Source organism: Marmota monax, unplaced genomic scaffold (assembly GCF_021218885.2).
Source record: "Marmota monax isolate L192 unplaced genomic scaffold, Marmota_monax_Labrador192_F-V1.1 WCK01_AAM20220418_F8-fsc00113, whole genome shotgun sequence".
NCBI lineage: Eukaryota > Metazoa > Chordata > Mammalia > Rodentia > Sciuridae > Marmota > Marmota monax.
The window spans coordinates 3211966-3237213 of NW_026694479.1; the positions used below are offsets into that span (position 1 = coordinate 3211966).

The 25248-nt window shown below is 34.9% G+C and overlaps 1 protein-coding gene across 14 annotated transcripts in view; it reads right to left on the minus strand.

Annotated features, from left to right (window-relative positions):
• The window catches only part of Tenm3 (teneurin transmembrane protein 3), a 2500614-nt gene that overhangs the window by 957699 nt on the left and 1517667 nt on the right, over positions 1–25248 (minus strand). For all 14 annotated transcript variants that reach the window (XM_058571207.1, XM_058571205.1, XM_058571204.1 and 11 more), the window contains exon 7: positions 21370–21532. The gene's annotated coding sequence lies outside the window, so the exon portion shown is untranslated. The remainder of the gene's footprint in view (positions 1–21369; positions 21533–25248) is intronic.

Here is a 25248-nt window from a genome sequence, read left to right on the forward strand (position 1 = left end):
CGACATTCTGAAATTAATGGTTTGGTTTTTGTTGTTAGTTGAAACGAACCAAAATCACTATTGCTTACATTTATGTGATGGAAAAATCAGTGTCACAAAGTCAGACTTTTTAACAGGAAGCAAATGCAATCATGTGTAAGCAGGCAAATCAAGAGAAAGTATGAAAAGCCCTTTCAAAGATTATTCATTTCACAATGCTTGCCCACGATTAAGGAACAAATCTCTCTCTTCTCATATTTCTCTTTCTTAGTGTACGTTTTATAATTATTAGGACATTTTTTAATTTGTTAATATAATATGAAGTTTTTTTCTTTTGTTAAGAAAAGACATGACAAATGAAATCTTATTTGAATTTTCCACTTGAAAAATCTTTCTTTTAGAAGAGTGGAATGTTATAATATAGCCCTGAGTCAAGTTAGAATTGTTCCACTACATGTATACTGTTCTATAACCAAGGAAATAGCATAATAACAATTATTCATTTATATTTTTTAGTTGGACAAATCAGCTCTAGGCAACAAACACTGGCTCTATAGAAAGTCATAATCAAAATGATCTATAACGGTCCTGCTAGCGTGTATGTCAACATACTCTTTGCGCCTATGAATGTTTGCACAATTTAATAAGAACTCAAATTAAAGTTCCCAAATTGAATATTCCTATAATAGACAGTAACCTGATTTTGCCAAATAATTTTGACTCTGGTTTTGATTTAACTTGAGTCAGTGCTAAAAGAAATATTAATCATGTAGGACAGGGATGGGCAAACTTTTTCTGTAAAGGGCAGATCAGAAATATTTTTGGGTTTGCAGGGCATATAGTGTCTGTTGTGATCACTCAACTCTGAAGATATAGCAAAAACAACCCCCCCACCAAAAAAAGCTAACTAGACAGTATAAATGGTAGGTGTGACTCAGTTCCAATAAAACTTGATTTATATACATTGCAGTTTGAATTTCATATAATTTTCATGTCACAAAGTAGGATTTATTACTTTTTTAAAACATGCAAAAATACGGAAAAAATTCTGAACTCATGGACCTTTAAATAAAAAGCGTTGATGGGGCAGATTAGTCCTAAGGGTTGTAGTTTTCTCATACTTTAGGAAATTATATGAATAGTTTCAACAGGCATTTGACATATAATGTGTGTGATATGGTAATGAGGAGGAAGATGATTACTGCAGTGGTGATGATCATGACTAAGAAGATAATTGCAGTGAACATGAGAAATAATCTATCCATCTACCATTTGCAAAATGAAGTTCAAATTTCTTGATTTCATGCTGCAATTCCCATAATTAAATTTTCTGATTTTTTTTGTGGTGGTAGTTAAATTTTCCTCAGTTGTCTACCAATTTCTTATATAAAAATTATATTTTCATTTAAATTATAAATAGTCATCATCATTCATAATCATTGCTGTCTACTTGAGGAGGTATAATAAAGTAATTTATAATTGGTTCCACAGTTTTCAATCACATTTCCCCTTTCTATGAATTTCTTTTTACTGAAAGTTGAATACAGATTGCTAATAAATACATGTATCAATTCAATATTATAATCCCAATGTCTAATATATATATATATATACACACACATTGTAGGGCAGAGCTATCATCTATGTGTGGTTTTTTACCGGAAATTTCTCTGAGTAATAATACCTCCCTATATTAATTCAAATGCAACTGGAGACTCTAAAATTAACCAAGGAATTGGCATCCTGTCCAGCCATATCATTCTTTAGTTACTGTAACCTACTGGTGATTGATTCAAGTTGTAAAAGTCACCAAAATGGAAGAGGCTTAGAAAATGTGGAGAGAACTTAGACCTTTTTGCTAGTATCCTGACCAGTTTTGATGTGTAGAAAAAGAGCATTTTGTCAGGCCCTGCTCCTTACCCCAGAATTGGGGAAGCTGAACTGCAGTCAGAGTTAAAACTCTTCTTGCTGTCATTAGTTGGGCCTAAAATAAAGCTGACCTGCTTGCCGAAGGCAAAATAGTCATCCCAAATCAACTGCCATTATGATGGAGTCTTCAAATCATGGCATGCTCTATCCAAACTGACCTTTTCTAACTGAGAAAATGTTGCATTAAACATCAATGCCCCAAGAAACAGTTTGGAGTGTGGAGGTTAGGAATGGGAGAAAATCCAGGTGACATTGAAATGAATATTTGTATAGTCCAGGTCCTTTGCATCATTCATTTGCTCATTTAAGTTTTTAATTCTGTTTTATCATGCCTGGCAGTGAAGGAAAGATGGTCCATGACCATGGAACCTAGTTCTACTACTGATTATCAGACCTCCATCCTTAGAAATTGCATCCATTAGACCAGAAGATATTTCACCTTTCACATCACTTCAAAATGACCCAGGAGGCATTTTTCAAACTGTATGACTGCTTTACTCTCTTGCATGCTGTGAGAAACACTTCATTGTGTGCTATGGTCCTGAAAGTGGGGTGGGGATGATCTGGTATTCCTAATGTGTGCTTGTATACAAGAATTGATTGTGAAAATTCATCATTATAGGAATCCAAGTGCACTGGTAAAGTAGATATTACAACCTGGCAATGAAGAGAAAAAATACTACTATGAAGATCATTGTGTCCTGGAGTATTTTCTTGAACTAGTATTTAAGATGATGGATAATTTATACTCCAATGCTGTGAATATATTGGACAGTTACATGCATACTTTAAATATTGAACCCCGCATACCAGGGAATGTGCCAGACACTTTAAAACAGATAATCTTCATTTTTTTTTCAAAACCTGGATATATAACATATATATCCAATACTTAGGAGTACTTGACAGGAAGCAGCATGTAATTGAAAACATTTAGTAAATCATATGTAGACTGTAAGGATTTCCTAGATATAACTGTGAGGGGTAAAATCAAATGACTATAATACATTTTTTTGAAACACACTCATTTTTAGATGCAATCTTAGAATTATATATTCATTTTTAGACGTATAAATTTAGTAGACTGTGGTTGTAAGAAGCAAAAGAATACTTAAAAATCAGGCTTCAAAATGATAATTTTTTCCCTTAGACCTTATTAAAGTTAAAGCCTTCAGAAAATTTGAGTTATTTTTCCTTTTTTTTTTTAAATAGTGAACTGTGGCACACAAATTACCAGTGCTTATATTGTGCACACACACAAAAAAGTGGCTAAAGAGCCTATTCGATGCTGTGCATTTGTTTATGTTGGACTTCATTCCTAAATATCACTAACTTGCTATTTACTTTATTTTTCAGTTATGAGAAATAACTCATCTCCCCTGTATGAACACATTTTTAATTTTGGCCATCAATAACCATGACAATAATAATGGACTGTAAAACTGATCATGATGAGTTTTTTTCCCCAACCAGCTTAGTATAATTGATAGTAAAAATAAAAAGATCAATAAAATAGTGAACTCTTGCCTTCACTAAGCAACTGATAATGTAGAGATGTTTAGAGTGATTTGCTTAAAAGATGAACAACTATTTTAACTGTGCATGACATAGAACAGACTTACCAAAATAATTATTCAGAATGTGTGTGTGTGTGTGTGTGTGTGTGTGTGTGTAGAATGGAAGAAAAAAATTACAGAAAGTATAGTAATGTGCACATAGGTTAAAACTTAGAATACAGAAGGTAGCCGAATGTCAGTAGGGATAATCATCACCCATATGATCTCAGGAGGGAAGAAAAGGAAGGCAGTGAACAAAGACAGGCAATCATAAAACAGAATTTTTCAAATTTCCTGCCTGCACTGTATTCATCCAACTTCTGGGTAGGGACTAGGAAGCCCCACCTCCTCCCTTGAAGCATTGGAATGACTTCCAGAGCAGGACTGACTGAAGTTTTTAGGTCATACTTTCCATTATCATAACCATAATGGGTCCAACTTAGGAGAAATTAGGCTTAGAATAATATGTACTTACAAAGGTATAAAATTAATTCTGTGTTAACAGTGGGAAATTATCCAATCCCGGTCTATTAAATTTAACATAGATATGGCTAAGTGACTAGATTAGTGCAAATAAAGGGAATTAGGGAGAATGTTTAGAAATTTTATTAGTAATTTAAAAACAATAAAGTAGTGAGTGAAAAGTGTCATGTCTTAAGAAGAATAATTAGGGCAGAATTAATTACTAAATTATTTTCAGTCTTAGTTTTGGAATGTGTTTTTGACCTGGCAATTAATTATAATGTAAATTATAATACAAATTACAATTGCAAAATTTTAAATCTACAGGTGAAGTTTTGGTTTTTAATTTTTCGTTGTTTTATGATTTTTTTTGGAGGAGGGGAGATTATTTTATTGGTTAGGTTTGGTTTTACTGAATTATGATCAGAGAATATGAGCTATAAATTTCTGTCTTAGAATTTGTTAAAGTTCATTTTGTGAAGTCCATAAGTAGTTTTATTATTTTTTTAAAGGAATAAGAAAAGAGTGTATATTCTTTGTAGGCAACATGGCATTGCAGAATCTTAAGACCACAGCCCCCAGAGTCAGACCACCTGGGTGAAATCCTGCTTTGCTACTCTGGTCAGATAGTTATGAGAAAGTTACCTGTCCACCCAGTGCTTCAGATTTTTTAATCTGTAAATCCGTTATAAGGATTACACAATTTATTTGTTCAAACCTAGAAGAGAACCAATGCATAGTACCATAAATATGATGTCATTATTAAATATCTATCATCTTATCTGCCTGTTTATCCACATGAATACATACATAAACATACAGACACATCTGTTGATTATATTATTTGGATTGTTTTAAAATCTACATATTATTTTAAAATCTACACAACTGTGACTCTCATATTTTACAATCCAAATCCCTATAATCATTTGATTTTATGTAACTGTATTTATGAGAGTTTTTGAATTATGCATATTCCACAGCTATTTGCTCTGTACAAAAATCTTTCTAATTCTTTACCTTTATACACATTAAGTTTTACACTTCTTTAACACTACTTTTGTTCTGTGTAATGATCATAACCTTGAATCATATGTTAGATGATAATGATATGGACCTCCAACTTTCTTGTTTTACATCTTCTAGGAACTTCTTGTGTATTCTTATGTATCCAAACATTTTTTAAAGCTTTATTTTAATAATGTGTTCTATATAAGCAGTTGGGTTTTGTCTTTGGCTGTCTCTGGGAAATTCCTTTTTTTTTTAAACAAACATTTATTTTTTAGGTGTAGATGGACACAATACAATGCCTTTACTTGTATGTGGTGCTGAGGATTGAACCCGGGTCCCGCCCGTGCTAGGCGAGCGCTCTACCACTGAGCCACGATCCCAGCCCTCTGGGAAATTCCTTTACATTTACCTGTCACATGTTGGATTTGATTCCACCCCTACCCTGAATAAACTATTTAATATTATACATTGCTTAGTTTTCTCATTTTTTAATTCTTACGTTTGCTGGGTTCATTAACTTATTTCTCTCTCCGAGAAATGCAGATTTTAAATGTTTAAGCTGTATTTTAAATATTTTAGGGTTTCTGGTAAAAGATTTTATATCAAAAAATGAAAACAAGATAAAACATTTAAACAATTTTTGGATGTTCTGAGATTTTTTTTGAATAATGGAGATAGTTGCTATTAATTTTTTAATGTGCATTCTAAAATAAAAATTGGTAGAAAATACAGTTTTATAAAACTTACTTCTATGAGTGAAATTCCAGAGGGTGGTGAATATTTTTCTCATGAACCACAGAAAACAAAAGGGAAACAGAACTTCATGTCTGTAAATGCTGTCTCTTTGTGAGGTCAGATTTAGGTGTTGGCTTTTAGTAATCTTTTCTAATGACGTTAGAGGAAAAGCAGCCTGGCTGTCAAATACTTACAAGCCTGCACTTAGCCCAAAGCTGCAAATACAAAAACTGTAGTGGTTCTTTCATTTATTAATCTATTTCTGTTCCATAAGGTGCAATTTTCCAGTAAACATATCATCTTAATACACTTAGAAGGTTAATTAATACAGACCCTTTGCAAAACCTCCAATATTTGGGTCTTTCCTATGGTTCTATGCAACTGAACTGCTGTTCAGCTAGAAGTTTCCAGGCTGGAAAAAAATGCAAATCCTTTCTATACTTCTTAAATGACTCAGATCCACATTCCCTCTTCACATTACTGTGATTTTAAAATAAAATACATTTGCAAAGTGCATAATTGGTTAGAGATCTTGTTAAGTAAACTAAGAAGCCTCCTTCCTCTCTTAAAGATGTACAAAAAGTTTAAACCAGCCATACACTACTGGGCCTTCGGTCCCTCCTTCCACATAGGTCACCAGAAGAGTTCATTGGGAGGTAAATGAATGCAAGAGTCTCACTAAGCATTTTTATTCAAGCCCATCTATTGTCATTTTCTGGAGAACACTTGAGAAGTGAGGTGGGAGCAGTAGGAAGGACAGTTAGTTGCGAGCTGTCAGTGGTGTAGTTTGTCATTGCTCCACAGACAAAAGGCAGACTGTCATAATAAACAGCATTTATTCCTTTCATATTTGTGGCTTAGGGCTGGAGAAGGGGAGGTGTCACTGGTCGTAATTGTAGAACACATAAATAATAATAGTAGCTTGCAAATCATTATCAAAGGAAACAGAGAAAGTTGGCAGCGATGAAGGTGATAAAATAGATGCATCTATCACAGCTAATTTACTACCCTTTAAAAAATACGTTCTCTACCCCAACAATAAAAGTAGAATGATCTCATTTGCCTCTTCAGCTTCAGGTAAGGAAGCTGAAACTCCTAAATAATAGGTCTTGTGAATTATTTCCGTCACACAAGTATGTAGGTTATTTTTCATTCAAGAGGTATTTTATAAATTAATAGTCATTACTTTTACTAACTAGATGTCAGTGGTAACCCTTTTGTTTACTGTGAGCATTACTGTGGTGAGCACACCAGCTTGTCAAAGCCGAGAGTCATACATGCATGAAGTCTTTCAGATTAACTTTCTTACAGAGAAAACTTGATTTTAGGATCTGAGAAGAATTCCTAGTGTATATCACACCTAGACAATCCTGACCTTTCAGGAGGTCAGACACCTAGCACCAAGAAGATTGCAGACTTGACTCACACCCTCCCTTTTGGACTCCCCCAAAGAGGAAAAAAATGACAACAGAGTGTGATGCTCATATTGAGTCCAACGATGACAGAGACACCGTGGGATGCCTCCTCATTGCCTGCCACCTATGGAAACTCAATGGGAGAATTCCCATCGGCTGGCACAGGCTGAGAAACTCTCCCCATGTTGCTACAATGTTGAAAGGTTTCTCATTTACTGCTGGTACAAAGTGTCTATTGTGGCTTCTAATAAAAACCTGTGAAACCACATGGGTGTAAAGTAAAATTTTTTTCAAGGTTTCAAGAAACTGGTGACAATGCTAAGTTCACTGTTATAGCTTTGGGTGTGAAGTATTTCACCCTATTTGTGATGGCAGGTTTAAGTCTGTGCTGAAACCTACTCTTACAGACACATAATTGGAACCCAAATGCACACATGGACAGAGTTTCTCTTTACTGATTGCATGTTTGCTCCAAACACAAAACTGATAAATTACACATGGATTGCATGTTAGCATGAGTATCGGCACTCTGAGTTTATGAGCATTAGTTAGTACTTTTCCAAAAACAGTATGCTTTGCTATGGTATGGAAACTCGACCATACCCAGAGCATGAAGGCTCCAAGCATCCTGTGCATGATAGCTGAATGCCCCAGATGGGAGAATAACCTGGAGTTAGCTTGTGAAGACATTTTGGCCATCAGTATTTGCGAAGTCGGGTTGCAAACTTTGCTGGTTGTTATCCCTAACATTTGCTTTTGTACAGCAGTTTTGACAGTTGCAGTGCTCACAGCAAACTGCCATCGTAGTTTGTTCTGCTTCAGTGCTACTTGACTGTCACAGCCTGTCATGAGGCAAGAAAGCTCTAAAAACCTAACCCCATCCGACAGGGTTTAATCATTCCTATTACTCCTGTTGCCTGCACATGCCACCTTGAAGCACACAGCATACAATTTTACCCTGCCAACAGCACCTGCTTCATGAGTTTCAGTTGTTGCATTTAAAAAAAAAAATAGAGTGACGAGCTATGCTACTTTGGTGAGAAAAAAAAAATCAGAATAAATTCATTCATTTGCTAAAGATATGGTACTAAAATTCATCAATTATGAACCAAACCAAAAGGAAATGTTTTTTTCTTTTTGTCCCTCTTAAAGTTGCAAACTGTTTATTTCCTTATGTATACTACTAGGAAAGAAAGGAAGTAACATTTCCTTTGTTTCACTAGGAGGAGTAGGTAGAAGAGAAGTGGTTATTTCTTGATTTCAGAAATCATACAGGCAACAACATTAGCCAGTTTTCCCCCAGAATTTTCTTTCCAATAGCTTCATGTTCATTTACTTGCTTTTCTCCAGTCTGTGAAATTAGGAGAGCCCCACCTGGTCAGTAGCCAGCTACTCAGCAACAGAGACACTCACTGAAGATTATTAGATTTTTGATACATCATCACATATTTCCCAAGAAAGGTCTCTCAACTGCAGTTGATGAGGAGACATGACACCAGGAATCACATAAGTAGACTGTTTTCCATTTAAAACAAGAATCAAGGATAAGAATCAAGGACAATATTCCCCACCACAATGAAAAGAAATCCAGGCTATCTTGTAAACGCTAGTATTGAACGCATCAAGACCCAAGAAACATCGACTGACCGCTGACAGCGCCCTGTATTAATGGACAGTCACCTCAATACAAAAGACTGAAAAATGATGGGGGGCAGCTTACTAAGGATAAAATGATGATTTTATGCATTCAGATTACTTAGCCACAAATGAAGCATCTCTTTAGGAATACATGTTTGAGTTAGAAGTTGCTTGGTTTCAGCCAAGAGCAATGATATAATTAATGTAAATAATCACTGTGGTTTCTGAATAGCCACTTGGACTTCCTGTATTTAGATTTAAGTCATCTAGTGTAGTGTATATATGCAAAATATTTTAGTTGATTCATAGAAATCTTAATTTATCAAAGATGATTGATTTATGACTAGACCAATCTGAGTTCCTTTTCTATAATCACATTATACCAGAGATATAATTTCATCATTTTTATGTTATTGAATAAAAATAAATTAAGGCTGCATGAAAGGAAAGATTCTTTATAATACTAGCACTTTGAAAAGTTAAAAGATGTTCACAATAAAAACAATCATGAACCAAATACTCTGCAAATAATTGAACTTGGACAGTTGGGTACAAAATTAGACTCTCCCCTTCCCCTTTAATTAGCATTAGAATAAAAAGCAATAAAAACAACTTTGTGTCTGAGGTATATGAAAAGACAATGAACTCTGTCATTCTAATTTACTGTCCCCCTAGTAATAGAAATGCCGAAGTGACTGGCACTGAGCTGAACCTCAGGTCTGAGGCGAGAGAAACCAGGAAGAACTCAGGTACGAGACAGGTTTGCACTTGAGAGCTGACCTCCTAAAATCTAACAAAACACATGACCTTGATAATGCCTTTGTAAAGGTAATAATAATCAAGGACAGAGGAATTCTTTGTCCCATACATATAATAACATTTTAGTGGGCCAGGGGTTGCAGGTTGTATTAGCTAAGGGTCTTTACTAATTAGTTAAGGGTCTTTAGTAATAATAGAATAGAAATGTCAGGCATGGATTTTCATAAGACAGTTAGGAACTCTTTAGAATTATCCAATTCTGAAATGAAAGTCACGACTGAAGTCATGTTTATCTGCCATCCAAGACCCTCTTGAATAGAGTCCAGCTTATCTCCAGTCACCTTGTGGTCACAATCCTCATGTGCCATCAGATTGGCTTAGTAATTGTTTCTCCAGCATATTTGATACATCTCCAATATCAGTCTATGTTAATGGCACTTCCTGTTGAAATGTCCTTCATTTCCTTCTCATTAAAAAGTTGCCCATGTTTGGAAGACTGATTTCACAAACTTTCTTATCCATGAGACATTCCTTCATTTCTCACCCAAATTGATTGTTTCAATAGAGGCTGTTGAAGCATCTGGATCATGTTATTGGTACTTTTCTTACAAAAATAGGGTTTTTTGTTTTGTTTTGTTATTTTACTTTTTTTCTCTCTGTTGCATTATGAGCAACTTGAGAACAAGGACTATGTGATTCACACACACACACATAGACACATACACATGCACGTATGTGTATATAGAGTACATATGTAAACATGCAATACTTGTTGTCACTGGGATATGGAACATAGTGCTAGCAAGCAGGAGACACTATGGTAATTTTGTTCTTCATTACCATTGATTCTTTTATTTGATTAATACCATCACAGATACCTTTAACTTTGCTTTTGCCAAATATGTCACAGTGATTGTTGGTGTGTTTACTAGCTTAAAGATTTGTGGATACTAAATGGAAACATGGCTTAAAAGATAGCTGAAATATCTACCAACATAACTATGTTTCCAAAAAATGTTTTGCAGGGAGCGTGCTTGTCAATCTCACACAGTTGCCTCTTTCCCTGCATTGTTTCACTACTAAATGAATTAAGCCTCATTAAACTCCCCAATTCTATTAATTGGAGAGCTCTCTTCAGTGTTGCCTGCTGGCTGAGGAATCCCAGTCCATCATTTTGATATACACAAACTTACATAGCGCCTCCTTTGTACCTAGTACCATGTATTGGTATGACATGCAAGGAAGTCTCTAAGCCACTCTGCCATCTGCTTGTTCAGAGTAAAAACAAACAAAACTACATACAAATAATAGTCAGTGCCTAAAACATTTCTTTTGAGACCTAAAATTGTGTGAAATGCCACTGATGTGACCCACACAGTATCATTTCAACAGTCTCTTTGCTGTCAATGGCAAAGGAAGTCCGTCTGAGTAATCATCAGAGTCTAAATCTCAGAAAAATGGCTCAAGCCCAGCACCAACCTGTACAAATATTTTTATATGTTGAACACAGGATAAATCTTTTTTTCATATTTGCAAAAACAAGTGTGGGTATTATCCAAAAATAGCTGACTGTTAACTAGACAACTAGCCAGATCTATTATGCTCCATGTGGACTCTGGCTGGTGCGTCTCCATCTGTACAGCCTGCTGCCTGCCTGTTTTGAATTATGGAGAGCTGGGAGGGGAATCCAAGAGATAAGGATTCAATGGCATAGGTTGCCTCTACTCTCGCTTTCATGGGGGAGATATTTTTCTCTTTTATGCTTCGACAGTGGCTGCTTATATAGGATTCCAACCAACCTCCTCACTTTTAAAGTAGTTCTGTGTGAAGAACACCTGACCTATAGTTTTCTGAGTACCAGGTGCAGATCTGATTACCTTCAGGTGTCCTAATGCTATTTGTACACATGTATTTCAGTTCTTTCCTGACCTATGTGTCTGTTTTTTTATACTTTAAAACTTGAGGAGTCTTATTTCTTTTAAACCATTATATAACACTAGGTAGGGAAGTGAATTTGTAGGTGAATCTTTTTTTAATTAATTTTTAAAATTTATATATGACAGTGGAATGCATTACAATTCTTATTACATATATAGAGTACAGTTTTTCATCTCCGGTTGTGTACAAAGTATGTTCACACCGATTCGTGTCTTCATACATGTACTTTGGATAATAATGACCATCACATTCCACCACCATTTCTAACCCCATGCCCCCTTGTAGGTGAATCTTAATCATGTACTTCCACATGATATTTGGTTTCAGCTATGAGCACTTAAATCTACAGTGTGAGTGGCAGTAGGGAAAGGTTTTAAACTCTTTCTAGCAGATGAAATAAGTCTTTTTAGGTATTAAATCATTACTGAGTTATTTTTAGTTTCTTATATTTTTTAGTGCCCCCCTGTCCCTGTTTTTTCACATTATATGTCATGGTTTTAACAGATCTAATTTCTTTTTTTTTCTATTTTGGAAGCAAAAAAATTGTAGCAACTGTTGACTTTTTGAAAAAATTTTCCTTTTTGTTCTGCACAGTTTATGAAGCAGAGATTTGAGAACATGAAACTGAGGGTTTGATGATAATGATTATTATTCCAAAATAGAACATGATACCATTGGTATTGTGAGCTAATAATTATTACACTCTCTATCTTGTTCTTGATGGATACCTGCATTCCATTTAAAATCCAAATACAATAATGAGGAATTTCAACAACTTATATTATGAATGTCCTTGTCAGAAATCAGGACTCGTGTCCTTTGTGCTATGGTGGAATCACTGGGGAACAGTCCAAGATTGAGAATAGCAAAAGCAACTGCCTATACAGAATAGAAATTAGAAATGTGAGTCCAGGCTGCTGTTTTGAAGCTGAGGACTTTAAAAACATTGAATCTGGTGAAGAAAATGGAAATAATAAGTAGGAAAGTGATGTTAGGAAACAGGAACTAAGAATAGAGAGGACTGGCAAAGTGAGGGTGCGTGTGGAGCAGTGCTCAGGCACATGCAGATAACTCTGGACACTGTCTCTATGTCTCCTTTTCTCTCTGTTCTTAATTTATAGATCAGTCTTTTCCTCCTACCCATTCCAAAGAGAAGATCATGATAGAAGTACTCAATCAAAAACCCCTATCACACAATGTGTGACAGCCACTGAAATACACAAAATAAAATTTAAGCGTGGTAAAGGAAAGGGAGAGCTCTGCTCTGGGTTTCTGATCATGGGACCATTTCTGTAGAAATGACTGTTGGTTCCTTGAGATGACAAAGGTCTGCGCTCCTGCATGTTACTCCATGGTTTCTTTTCTCCTATCATACTTAGGAAAATGTGCAATTGTTTCTGGAGCAGGAGGCACCAAACAACCCTGAAAAGAAAGTTCCCAGAGTTGGCAATGGAAGGAAACGAATAGTCTTGGATCAAAAATTGGGAAAATTGCAGTTGTGTTTTTTCTTTGGAAGACCTTGGTCCTAGCTCAATTCAATCAAAAAAAATTCTGCCTCTAATTTCAGCAGGAAACAATACATGGTTCACTGAAAATAATTTTGGCCTTCAAATCATATTCTTGTGTTAATAGATTGGACCATATTCCCTCACTCTTCAATCCTACATTATTGTTAACATTCATAAGATCATGATGGTAAATCTCAAGCATTGAGATTTTTACAAACCAAGTGCTGATAATAATCCTAATAAACACAAATTTACAAAAAACAATGCTATTCATCCTACTGTGTGATACGATTAACGGAAACTGTGTTGCAACTTTGAATAAGAAATCTACTACTGAAACAACTGTTTGTAAATGATGGTATACTGAAATATTTTAAAATAGTTATATCTCTGTAGAAGTAATATAGCTTAAGTCAAGTGCATGCTAGTACAGAAATTAAAGCAAAGTAATGATTGACCTTTCTAAAATACAGAGGTGCTCTTCACATGATGACCCTTACTGCAAGTGTATAGCATAATTTAATATCATGGTCCTCTAAAGATAATTTGACAGTTGTTATATTTTGAAAAAAATCACCCACATGTAGGCGGTCCAAGACTGATCCAATAAACCCTAGGCAGAGTTGTGATCTCTTCAACTTACTTGAATAGCTACCTACTCTGTAATATTTGGTGGGAAGTCTGTCTGAATATCTGCTGGATGTTACTCAAGGAAAATCTCAGGCTAGTTCACATTCTGAATTTAATTATAACAAGTGTTGTCTTAAGGTGGACTTGACATAACCAAAATTTTTGAATAAAATCCTAGTGAGATGCACATGGAGAAAAGGAGCAATTGGAGTCACTGTGTAGAGAAATCCATCCTGCCTAGTTGAACTAAATAGCAACTAGGAAAAATGCTGATAGTGGCTTTATTTTAGTGTTTTTTAAAATTATTATATTATTATTATTATTATTATTATTATGTGTGTGTGTGTGTGTGTGTGTGTGTGTGTGTGTGGTGATGAGGATTGAACCCAGGGCCTTAGGAATGCTACACAAGTGTTTTGCCAGCTGAGCTATATCCTCAGCCCTTATTTTCATGTTGTGCTACACCTATGCAAGTGAGTTTATAAAACCATTCTAAAGATGGAATTTTTTCTCTCTCTTTTTTTTTTCATCATTTAGGACACATCCTAGGCACCAAATAAGACACAGTACATGCCTGTCTGAAAAGTTTGTAGTTCTGTTCCTTTCTCTAGAGGGACTTCTACCCCTTAGCCATGAACAGAGTGTGCTTTTGAGCCACCTTCCAGTAGCTAAGGATCTGTCACTTCCAGGGATGCTTCACCCAAGTTTCATAGCTGGAAAATTTCTCTTTTTGTGTCTTTTCCCATATCCCTCTTTCCTCTCTGCTTCCTGTATAGACTAAAGCAAACAGATAAACTAATCATTAATAGCTGATAACCAGATTCTAGGTCATTGATTTGGGAGGGATGTTATTTTAATAAGGGCTGTTTAGAGACACAAATATTAATCTGGAAGAATAAATAATTAATGCTCAAACTTATCTGTGGTAAGATACTAAGAGACATTTTGGGGGCAGGGTATGTTTCTGAAGCCCCTTGAAAAGCACCTTGTTAAAGACCATTTGATCTGTATATCAAGCTACCTCTAATTATCACACTTAGAGGAAGAGGTCAAATTTGATGATACAATACGTTAATTTAAAGGAGAGAGCCTGAAACAAAATGAATGGTTTGAGGTTGTAATATAACTTTCATCCTGCAAATTCACAAAAGAATCTGAACTTGTTAACACATAAACCATCCAAAAAGTATACAATATTGGCAATAAAAGCACGAAAGTATAATACCTTTAAAAAGAAACTGTCTTTTCAAACACGGCTAGCCAGAGTGCTCTGCAGATGAAAAGCAGGGAGCGACTTTCTCTTTATTATAGTCACATACTCGCCCTCAAACATTTTTCTTTTGAATGGGCAGAAATTAGTTTTCTTTTTTAAAAAGCCGTATTTCAAACAATGTGTTTTCTTGTGATAAGAGATCTGTTTTAATGTCTTTACAAAAGAGAACCTTCAAAATGGCATGTTACAGGGGGAAAAAAAAAAGTTAGGATTACAAACCACACTGATTTTAAAAGAACCCAAAATTCTGTAAAAATTGTTCCACCCCTGCCAAGTTTTTTTCAGGGAGATTTTCTTTCCCCCCTCAAGGAGATTTACATTAGAGTTACTTGTTAGTTAGTACTGCTTTGTGAATAAGAACCCCCAAAGGATACCTTTTAAAATTTCTCAAAACCTAGCTCTCACTATCTTTTTCTGTTCATACAGGGAAAAGTCAAATTAATGTATTTTCTTCATAGGAATCTCCTCTACATCAATATTGCTTGGGGAATAATCAATTACCAAGTCAACTACTATATTTTCTTGGTGCATTTTCTCCCTGGGGTAAATGCTTTTCTTTAGCATCTTGATCTTACAGCATCATAGTACATGTCCTCTCACTTAAAATTTAAGAACTGTATTTAACCTATGTTTCTCACTTAGCAAAACTACTTGAACAATATTTTAGAGTTATTCTTTAATGTTCTAGATTTAAATTACAGTGTAATAATTTATGCATGGTGTATGTAGTGACACCTGGCCCTCGGTCTCTTGTCTAACAATATACTAGACAAGAATTATTACTTCATAATTCATACCCTGTCATGTCTTATTGCTTAATTAAAGCACAACCTTCCTCTACATGACAAGCAATTGGACTGTTAACATTATAGATGATTATCCAACCTAACATATTTTATTTTTACAGCTTACTCTTTTTATATACATAGGATACTCATTTCAGGTATACTTACCCCTGAAAACATGAAAAATCTCTTTTGTCACTTGCTTTGTGTATATTGTACAAATTCATGGGGAAAGTGTTATGTGTTAGGAATTAGTAATTTAAATATAGAAATAATAGTTCCATATCCATAAAGCAATATAATCCATGTGGGATGGCACCTGAGTGTTAATATTATCTCTGTTCTATAATTGACTAAATTAACATTCAGTAATATGCTTATGTGCATGCACTTGTAAAATAAATGTAAACTAAAAAGTGCATGGGTTAGGTTGTACTATTGAGTTACAGTTCCAGTTCTTTTTAAAAATTTATTTTGAGACAGGATCCCACTAAATTGCCCAGGTTAGCCTGGAAATTTTGATTCTCCTGCTTCAGCTTCCTGAGTCACTGGGATTACAGATGTGCACAACTGGCCTCCTACTTCTGAGTGCCAAAGTTCTTTTATTCTACAATTAACCACTTATGTGATCACAATCTAGAATTTTTATTATAAATAACTGAAACATGTCCATTACTTCAATTTTTAGCATCACATTCCTTAACATCCACCTCCTGCTATCATTGTAACTCCTTTGCTAGAGGACTCAAGCCCATCCTGCAATTGTACCTATAGTGTTTTGATCTGAACACCATGCTTCTGTCTCCCACCCACTTGTTTATCTGCTTACCCAGTTCAAATTCCACAATCCTGCAATATAATCACTCCCTTGAATACATGGGCAATTCAGTTGCCCTAATCGAGATTCTTTTTTTTTGTTGTTTGTTTGTTTAAATTGGTTCTTTTTGTTATACCTGACAGTAGAATCTATTTTGATATAATTATACAAGTATGGAATATATCTTAATATTTACCTGGCAAAATGCCAGCCTCTGTTAAATCTGACCTTGAACCCCTTTTCTTCTGCACTGCACAGTTGAGTGTGTTGAATGAAACCACACAACCACCAGGACTCGTCTCACCTAAATCTATGAACACCAATCTCCCCATGCTACTTTTATGCTTCCAGATTTTTCATATTGCTTCTCCACTGTTTGCTCCCCACTTCAATCATTGTTTCTTTATTTTTTTTTCAGATTTTTCTATCTTCAAATCTCTTTCAGTCTTTACTGTAAACCAATGACCTTGCTTATTGCATTAAAAATAAATAAGTGGGGAGGTAGTTACGAAGGATCTTCTACAATCTCTCCACACCCACCTGCCTCTCCCCATTGGTGCTTCCTTACTCCAGTTTCTCTGGCTCATTCCTCCACTTCTGCATAGGCTTGGTTTCCTCTCATGTACCTGTGAAGAACCTCAGAAGTTCTCTATTTTTGCATCAATTTCCCCAATTAGTTGACTCATTCTTTACAAATGTGACTCATTCTTAAGGAAAAAAAGAAACCACTTCCTTTCTCCCTTCTGCCTATGTCTACCAACTAATTTTTTATGCCTATTTCTAGAAAGATCCCTTCAAAGAGCAATCTGTACAGATTATCCCTGATTTCTTTTTTTTTTTCTCTTGAGCCCAGTTCAGTTCTATTTTCTCATCTACTGCACTGCCCCATCAATGATCTGACATTGCTAATCCAGTACAATCTTCATATTCCTTGGTAAAAGGATAATATTTTACAAATGGTTTTCTGATTTGGCTTCCAAGATGCCAACCTTTTCTTATCTCCTTGGCTATTCCTCAGAATTCTCAGTTCTTAATGTTGATGTTTCCATGTGGAAGCCCTTGATCTTTCTTTCTTAACCACAGTCACTCCTTTAGGGATTTCACTCAGCCACATGATTTCAGATGTCATCCATATGCTTAGAATTCCTAAATTCTTCCTCCAACCAAAATGTAAAATATGCACTCAGGTCCTTTGTGCTGTTTATCCAACATTTCCAATTAGCCATCCTATAGCCATCTTAAACAGGTCCAAAATAAATTTCGACCAACCTGTTCTACCAGTCATCTTGGTATTAATTAAATTAAAACTCCATCCTCCTAGTATCTCAGACCAAAAACTTTGGAGTCATCTTTGACTCTTCCTAACCCCTCATCTCATTCCAATCCTCTAGCAAATTTTGTTAGCACTATCTTCAAAATGTATTTGGAATGTAAAACCACATATTATCACTTCCTTCTCTATCATCCTAGTCCAAACCACCATCACCCCTTGTCTAGATTATTACAACAGTCACTTAACTTGGCTCTCTATCTGCCCTTCCTCTTTTTTTCATACATCCTTAACATAACCAGGAATACACTTTAAAAATATACATTAGTTCATGTCTTATTTCTCCTCAAATTCCTTCTATATTCTACATCCAGAAAAAAAAATCTTTAAAGGCTACTCATCTTACAGAGATAAAAAATGAAAGGCTGGTACTAGGATTTCCAGTTGTCTGTCTGATTCTTCTGTTGCTCTTTCCTTTCTGTCCTTACATACTCCGACTCTCCTGGCCCCTTTGCTACTCTCCCCTACTAGGATGGTCTTTTTCTTAGAGGCTTTTCATGCTATTCTTTCTGTGGGAACTCTTTCCCATGATAGTTATGGGTTCTTCTCCTACCCTTCTTTAAATCTTTGCTCATACATCTCTTCCTCAATAAAACATTCCTTAATATAGTGACACCTCTAATCATTCTTCCCTATTTAATTTTTCTCCATAGTATTTATCAACCCCCAACTTCCCCCCTCTTTTATTCTCTCTCTCTCTCTCTCTCTCTCTCTCTCTCTCTCTCTCTCTCTCTCTCAATTACTCTATTTATAGTGTTTTCTTTCTCGCCACAAGAATGTCAGGGACAGGAGGTCTTTTTATCTGTTTTGCTGGTGTTACAATCTTAGCCCCAGAAATAGTGCCTGGTACATAGAAAAACCTAAGTATTTGATAAGTGAATGCATAAATGATAGATATTTAAAGGAATATACATTTCTATGAAAAATTAAGAAATTATAATTAGCAATTATTTTAGAGAGAGACATTTGTGAATTTCTATATTTTTCCTTAACCATGTCCATCATTGTGTTTCCACAAGTTAAAAAATATGATACTACAAATTATATTGGCAGATGTTACAGAATATTATAGAACATTTAAAGCTTTTTTCTATATACTTCTGTTTTTCGCAAAGTAACAAATGATGTTTTAAATAAATTCACACATTCTTTAAACTTGCTATTAAAGTTACAAGCAAGTAATTAATGCAGAGATCAAACAGGAGAATATTAATGAATTTCCAGGCTAACTGGACAGCCCTGCTTCTAAAGAATTATGTGATTTCTAAATAAAGAAATAAGATGCCTAACAAATGACCAAAGCAATAAGCACAGGATAAATGTTCTGTTTTGAAGATCTGAGGAGTTTCCTGAGTTTTAATTATATTATGTGGGTGACCAACAGGTCTCTTGCTATGTTCACTCGTGTATCAACTAATAATAATATGATTGTGATGTAATGTAGCATTTGGAAACTTGGATCTGGTAGTGCATGTTCAGAAACAGAATAGAGTAAGAGCTGATTTTATTGGATTGAGTGATAGGCTATTACATTAATGGTTCCATTCGTGGCAAGGTGGCCCTTGCTCGTCATAGTGCTGACTGGGCTTCATTTGGTAATGACTTATGGTTTTCTGTCAGGCGTCAGCACTATAATTACCCAACACACATGAAGAAGAAAGTTGGTACTGATTCAAGTACATTTCACCAACTTATATCCAGAGGCATCGCCAACATAGTGTCGTTAAAGTATCTTAAAGTTTTTTGTTAATGCAATTAAAAATAAGCAAGTTCAAGTAGAATTATCTGCCAATGTGAGGAACATATGGTTACTTTTTCTACTAATAAATATTTCTACAGATAGAAGACTAATGAAGCACACAGTAATACTGCCTTTTTATGATTATTAAATACATAAATTCTCAAGAGATATGAATAGATTTAGGTCATTTCAAGCATAATTTCATAGAAAACCACTTGGAGTATCACACCTTAGCATATAATCTAGAATGAAGTGATGTGTTAAGAACATTCAATTACAAATGAACAAAGCAAACACTTTGACTTTTTGAAGTATTTCATGCTCCTTGCACTTAAATAATTTTTAAAGACATGTTATTTATTTATTTTTTTTGTATTTCACAGGTCTTTATATATTTTATTTGGGTTACTGTTAGCCACCAAATTATAAAAAAGGTAATTCAGCAAAGGTATTCCATTTCTATTCCATTTCAGCCATAGTGAGAGGATTTGATGTTAAAAGCATTTTATATTTTTTTTATGTCATCATCAGCTCAGGATTTTCTGATATCTCTCAATTTTTTTTTCTCCACTTCAGGTTTTTCTCACAGGTAATAATAAAGCGCTTTTGCTAGAAATGTAGCCATCATGTGATGTTCTTCTTAAGTGAGACTCCATATTTTCACCATTTGAAACAGTAGACACAGCACAAGCAGCAGGGTACAAATGAGGCAGTGTAGAAGCCACATATTGTCCCCAATATTTCAGTCTTCAAAAGTCTTAAAAAGCCCTTTCTGATTTTTGTTACTGGTGGCCCCCCTAAATATTTTCTAACTCTAGTTCTGTCTCCTTCTATCAGCTTTTTATCTCTACATTTTTTTTCAGTGTTAATTTGTTGGAACATTTAGGTTTGGTCAATTATCCATTATTTCTAGAGCTTCTGTGTCCTCATTGGTACTTGTTCCTTTTGTTTCCACTCTTTGTTTTTCTCAATTCTATTCCTTAGGATGTATCAATTTATGTTAATAATCTCTTAATTTAGTTTTAAGTTTTTATTCCTTCTCTCCTTAAAAAAATTATATGGTAAACCTTCAGCCCTATTTATATTTTGCCTGAGTAACACATAAATTTTTAGTGATATATTTTTAAAATAATTGAATACCCTAAAATTCTTTTATTATTCATATTTATCTTGAAAATAATTGAAACAGTGGGTTTTTCATAATAGTTGAGGTATCAAAAACTCATCATTAAAAACTTAAATATAGATGGGGGAAGTCTAATATAATAAATGTACTCATTTTTAGCAAATAGCCCTGTTCTGAATTTTATTTTAGAGTAATAAACTACCTAGATTGTAGCAAGTGGTTTATTAGATTTCATGAAAGAAGGTGTCTTAGAACACATATCAATTTCTTTCAGAATGAAATAAACCTAAAAGAAACATTTCAGTATGGTCTTTGACTAAAACTGGGGATTAGGTATGTTTATAATTAGGTAAATTTCTGAAAACTAAATTCAGGGACCAAGATTGGATTTGATTTCAAACAATTTCTTCATAGCATATGCACTGGTTGCTATGCAACACAATTTAATATCAACGAATGATGCCAAGTTGATTTTTACATACTGTAATTGGCTTTCAAGTCTCACTGCTTGGAAATTGTAAAGAGAATGTGATTATTTAAATTTAAATGGCTATCTTAAAAATGCTAATTTTTATAATTAAAACAACAACAACAACAACACAAAACCTATAACTTAAAACTGAAGAAAAGAACCACCTTCTGTGATAATAAATGTGCAACAGCCTGGAAAGTTCCTTTCCCACCCTTTGGGAGGGCATAGAACATATTGAGATAACTTTTTATGCTGGTCTACTCACCTAGCTTCTCTGATGAGTTGGCTGAGGAAAGCCTATATAGAGGCAGAGCTCAATTAGTGTAATTTATGTATCCTTGGACGTCAATCATTCCTGTTGAGAGGTGGGACTCGCAGGCTCTCAGTGCATTAATTAAGAGCTCATCTCAGCAGAGCCATCTTTCTACCTAAGGACCAAAAAGAAAGTTTTAATTAGATTTTTAAAAGCAAGTATGTCATATATGAAAGCAAGTATAGTTCTTTAGTTGGTAGGAGAGGCAACAACTGGAAGGGAATATTCCAAACAATACAAAGGGCACCAATTCTCAGTGATCTGTGATGTTAGGAGGAAGAGAAGGAACATTAGTCTGAAACCCAGGTTTCCACCCTTGGACAGTCACTTCATGGAAATCACGGAAGTTTCAATTCTGTTGTTTCATTGCCAACATAATTATTGGACCCCTGTCTAATTATTGATGCAGAGCTGATGCTGATCGAGTGCAATTACAACGTTGAGGACAGACAGTATTTTTCTCTGATGACTGGCTTTTTTGTTCCAGGCCAGCTTCTGACTGAATATGCAATGGACAATACAGTGCAAGTTCAGCAAAAGGGATTGAGGGAACTTGCACAACACATCAATTTCACTGGTTCAGTGATGGAGGGAGTGCAGTGCCATTGCTGGCTAACCTAAAAACACAGGGACTCGAGAGAGGTAAAAACTAGCTGGGCTCACTGGTGTCAGCTGCTTGAGAGAGGCTGTTCTCCTGGAATGGCTTTTGTGAGGCCATCAAACATACTCCTTAGGGCTCACTTGGGAAATAATAGATACATTATTGATTAAAATATTTATAAATTAAGGGAGGGAAAACAAATTTTAAAAGCTAGTTCAGATTCTAGAAGGGAAATATATCTCCTAATAGCAATTAACCCCTCCCCCTCCATAATTAAGGAGTGGGGGTCAGAATGCATGCTTGGGAGAACAAAAACAAAGGAGTTTGCCAATACCAAAGAAAAAGCAAAAAGTGTAAACAAAAGGAGAAAAAAAACCCCAAAAACCAAACAGTAGAAACATTGCTATACATCTTAAGAATAATGAGTACATTACCTAAAGCTAAATATTCCCAAAAAAATCAGCACCAGAAAAAGCAAAAGATACAAATTTTCTGCTTTTGGAAAGGTAGAGACAATGGGGAAATATAAACCCAAGCACAATGAGCACAAAATAAATGATGTAATAATCATGAGGGTGTTTCTAACAAACAGGACTGGTACAATGGGCAGATGTTGTGGAAAGCTCTGCTCTCTGGTTCAAAATAACAGAACGTGTGTCCCAGTGTTTCTCATTGCCATTATATTTCATTTTGTTTTTCTAAGGGAGGGTGGTTAGAAAAGCCAGTTACTGTACACACTATAAATTTGCCACCTAACTAGCATACCTGACACGTACTGAATAACAGCAACAAACCTGACAAAAGAAACTATAGATTTTACAGGTATATGGTTTGTGCACTATGTTTCTAAATGATAGTGTACAATGAAAACATTACCGTATAGACAATTTGTCAGAAGAATAAAGCTGGAAAATTGTAACCCATCATTTATGTTAATGTTCATAAAGATATTTTATAATCCTTTCTCAGCTCTTTCCCCTTACATATTTTCCCAGTTATTTTGCCTCATTTATTGTGCTGTATAATTTTTATTGCACAATACATATAGTAGCACTCCCCAGATACAAGTTGGCAATTGTGCTGGTTACACCAATCTTGTGTGCCTGATAAATTTATGTAATACAACATCCTGCATTGAGGGCCATTATTGTGTCTTTCAATGCATCTTTTTATTTGCATTTAAGCCAGGGTATATTACAAAGTCAAATTACTTCTTGGGCATCTTGTACTCAAGGATTACCCAATGATGATGTTAACACATACAGTATTATGCCTTATGATTGTATGCAATTTGTTTACCTCAGGATATTTAGTGCAGTTATTTTTAAAGGAGAAAAACATGGTATGTCTCTTCAGGTGTTGTCACATCCGCCCCTGAAGTAGTTACATTTAGACTTATGATCTGAAGGCTCTTTCCAGTAACATTGACCGTGGCCATTCCTTTACACACTTTTCATCAGTCCCTTTGGGCCATGTTTCTTGAGTAAGAACATGGTGGAAGAAATAGGCTTCAGAGCAGACACAAAGTTTTGTGATTTTAGCCAAAGATATGAATCTCTTTACCGCTTAATTTTACCTTTATAAGAACCCAAGTTTAGGATTTTTGGATAAAATCCTTTTCCTGAATGTAAATTTGGCTAAGCAAAGGTTCAGGTCAGGTTATAAGAGGAACAGCACATTCTACAAGGCTTTGTGAATTGCTCTGAAATTCATTGCTGTGGTGCCATAGTATTGTATTCCCAGGAAGCTACCTGGCTCTATGTTAGAGATGATCAGCTTATGGGAGACCCGAGTTTACCATTTCTCATCTCTCTTTGTCCTCACATATTATGGGAAACACACATATGTTTTCAAAGGTTCTTGGAATTTTGCACTTGACATTGTTTACATTGTTTCTTCTCCAGAGATTTTTTTTTTCTTCTTTTTTTTTTTTTTTTTGGACACAGGTCTCCCTAAGTTGCTGAGGTTGGCCTTGAACTCACAATCCTCTTGCCTTAGTCTCCTGAATTGCTGGGGGTCCCGGGTATGTGCCACTAAGCCCAGTTTTCCTCCAAAGATTTTGATGATTTTCCCCTAGTTTTTGTCAATATGGCAGAGATTGTTTTTGTATCATTTTAATGAACTTGAGGTTTACAAAACAGTGAGTACACAGAGTGACAGAATGGAGGTTGAATCTGTTTCTATTCAGTTTTTATTTGTTCATTTAAAAAAACAGCACAACACAGTTGGTATTAGGGGTTTTCTTGATGGTATTTGGATATATGCATTCACATAAAGCTATATGGCTCTGGATAGCAAAGATCAGAGCATCTATTCATAGAATGGTTTTTACTAGGCAGACCAGTAAATTTTTTTGAACTCTTAGCTAATTCATTTACTGAAATCAGCCAAGCTAGTATATATTAATTTGCCACATTTTTTAAATACTCATGGGACTTATATCCAAAGGCAAGCTATAATGAAGCTGTAGATAAAATGACCCAGTTCTATGTTGTCTTATCACTGATGATTAAGTGTGGAAGAGCAGGTTTATTGTCTGACCTCTTCTACTCTTTTCAAGAAATTATATTAGAAGGAAGAGAAATTTCTCATTGAACATGTTATGAGAAAAAAATAGGCATTAAATTAGAACTTAGGGTTTAAAAATTCACAGAGCATAAATAGCATACACTGGTACTTCCAGAAGCCTTTAAATAACAAAAACACATCTGAGTTTATTTTATAATTCAGATTGATGATTGTGAAATGTGTTATCAGATAATTTATTTCTATTAATGAAATTTCATACAACAGTGTTTATAGGCATTAATTCAATCCAGTGCCAGGAAAAAACCAGGTCCTGCTCTAGTACCTCCTAGAATATATAGGTTTGGGAATAGGACTCGGTTAGGAGTTGCAAAATCTACTTGTTTAGATATTTTTTCCCCTGGGCAATATAGGAGAGATGTCTGGGTGGATTATCAGTCTTTTATTTTTGACATTTTATTACTTAGATTTAATGCTGAGATATTTTAGTGTACATGAGCCTAGAGGTTTTTTGCTTTGATATGTTTATAAGACAGAATAATAAATAAATGATGATGTAGTCCAGTGTTAATGTCAGGTTGAAGTAAGTTTTGCATTTTTAAACCTTTTCCCATTTCTGATAGAGGAAAAATGATTAGGGTCTAGTGACTTTCTTAATGTTCACGTTATTAGGAGAATAATCCTTAGGTTTTATGGGTATTAGG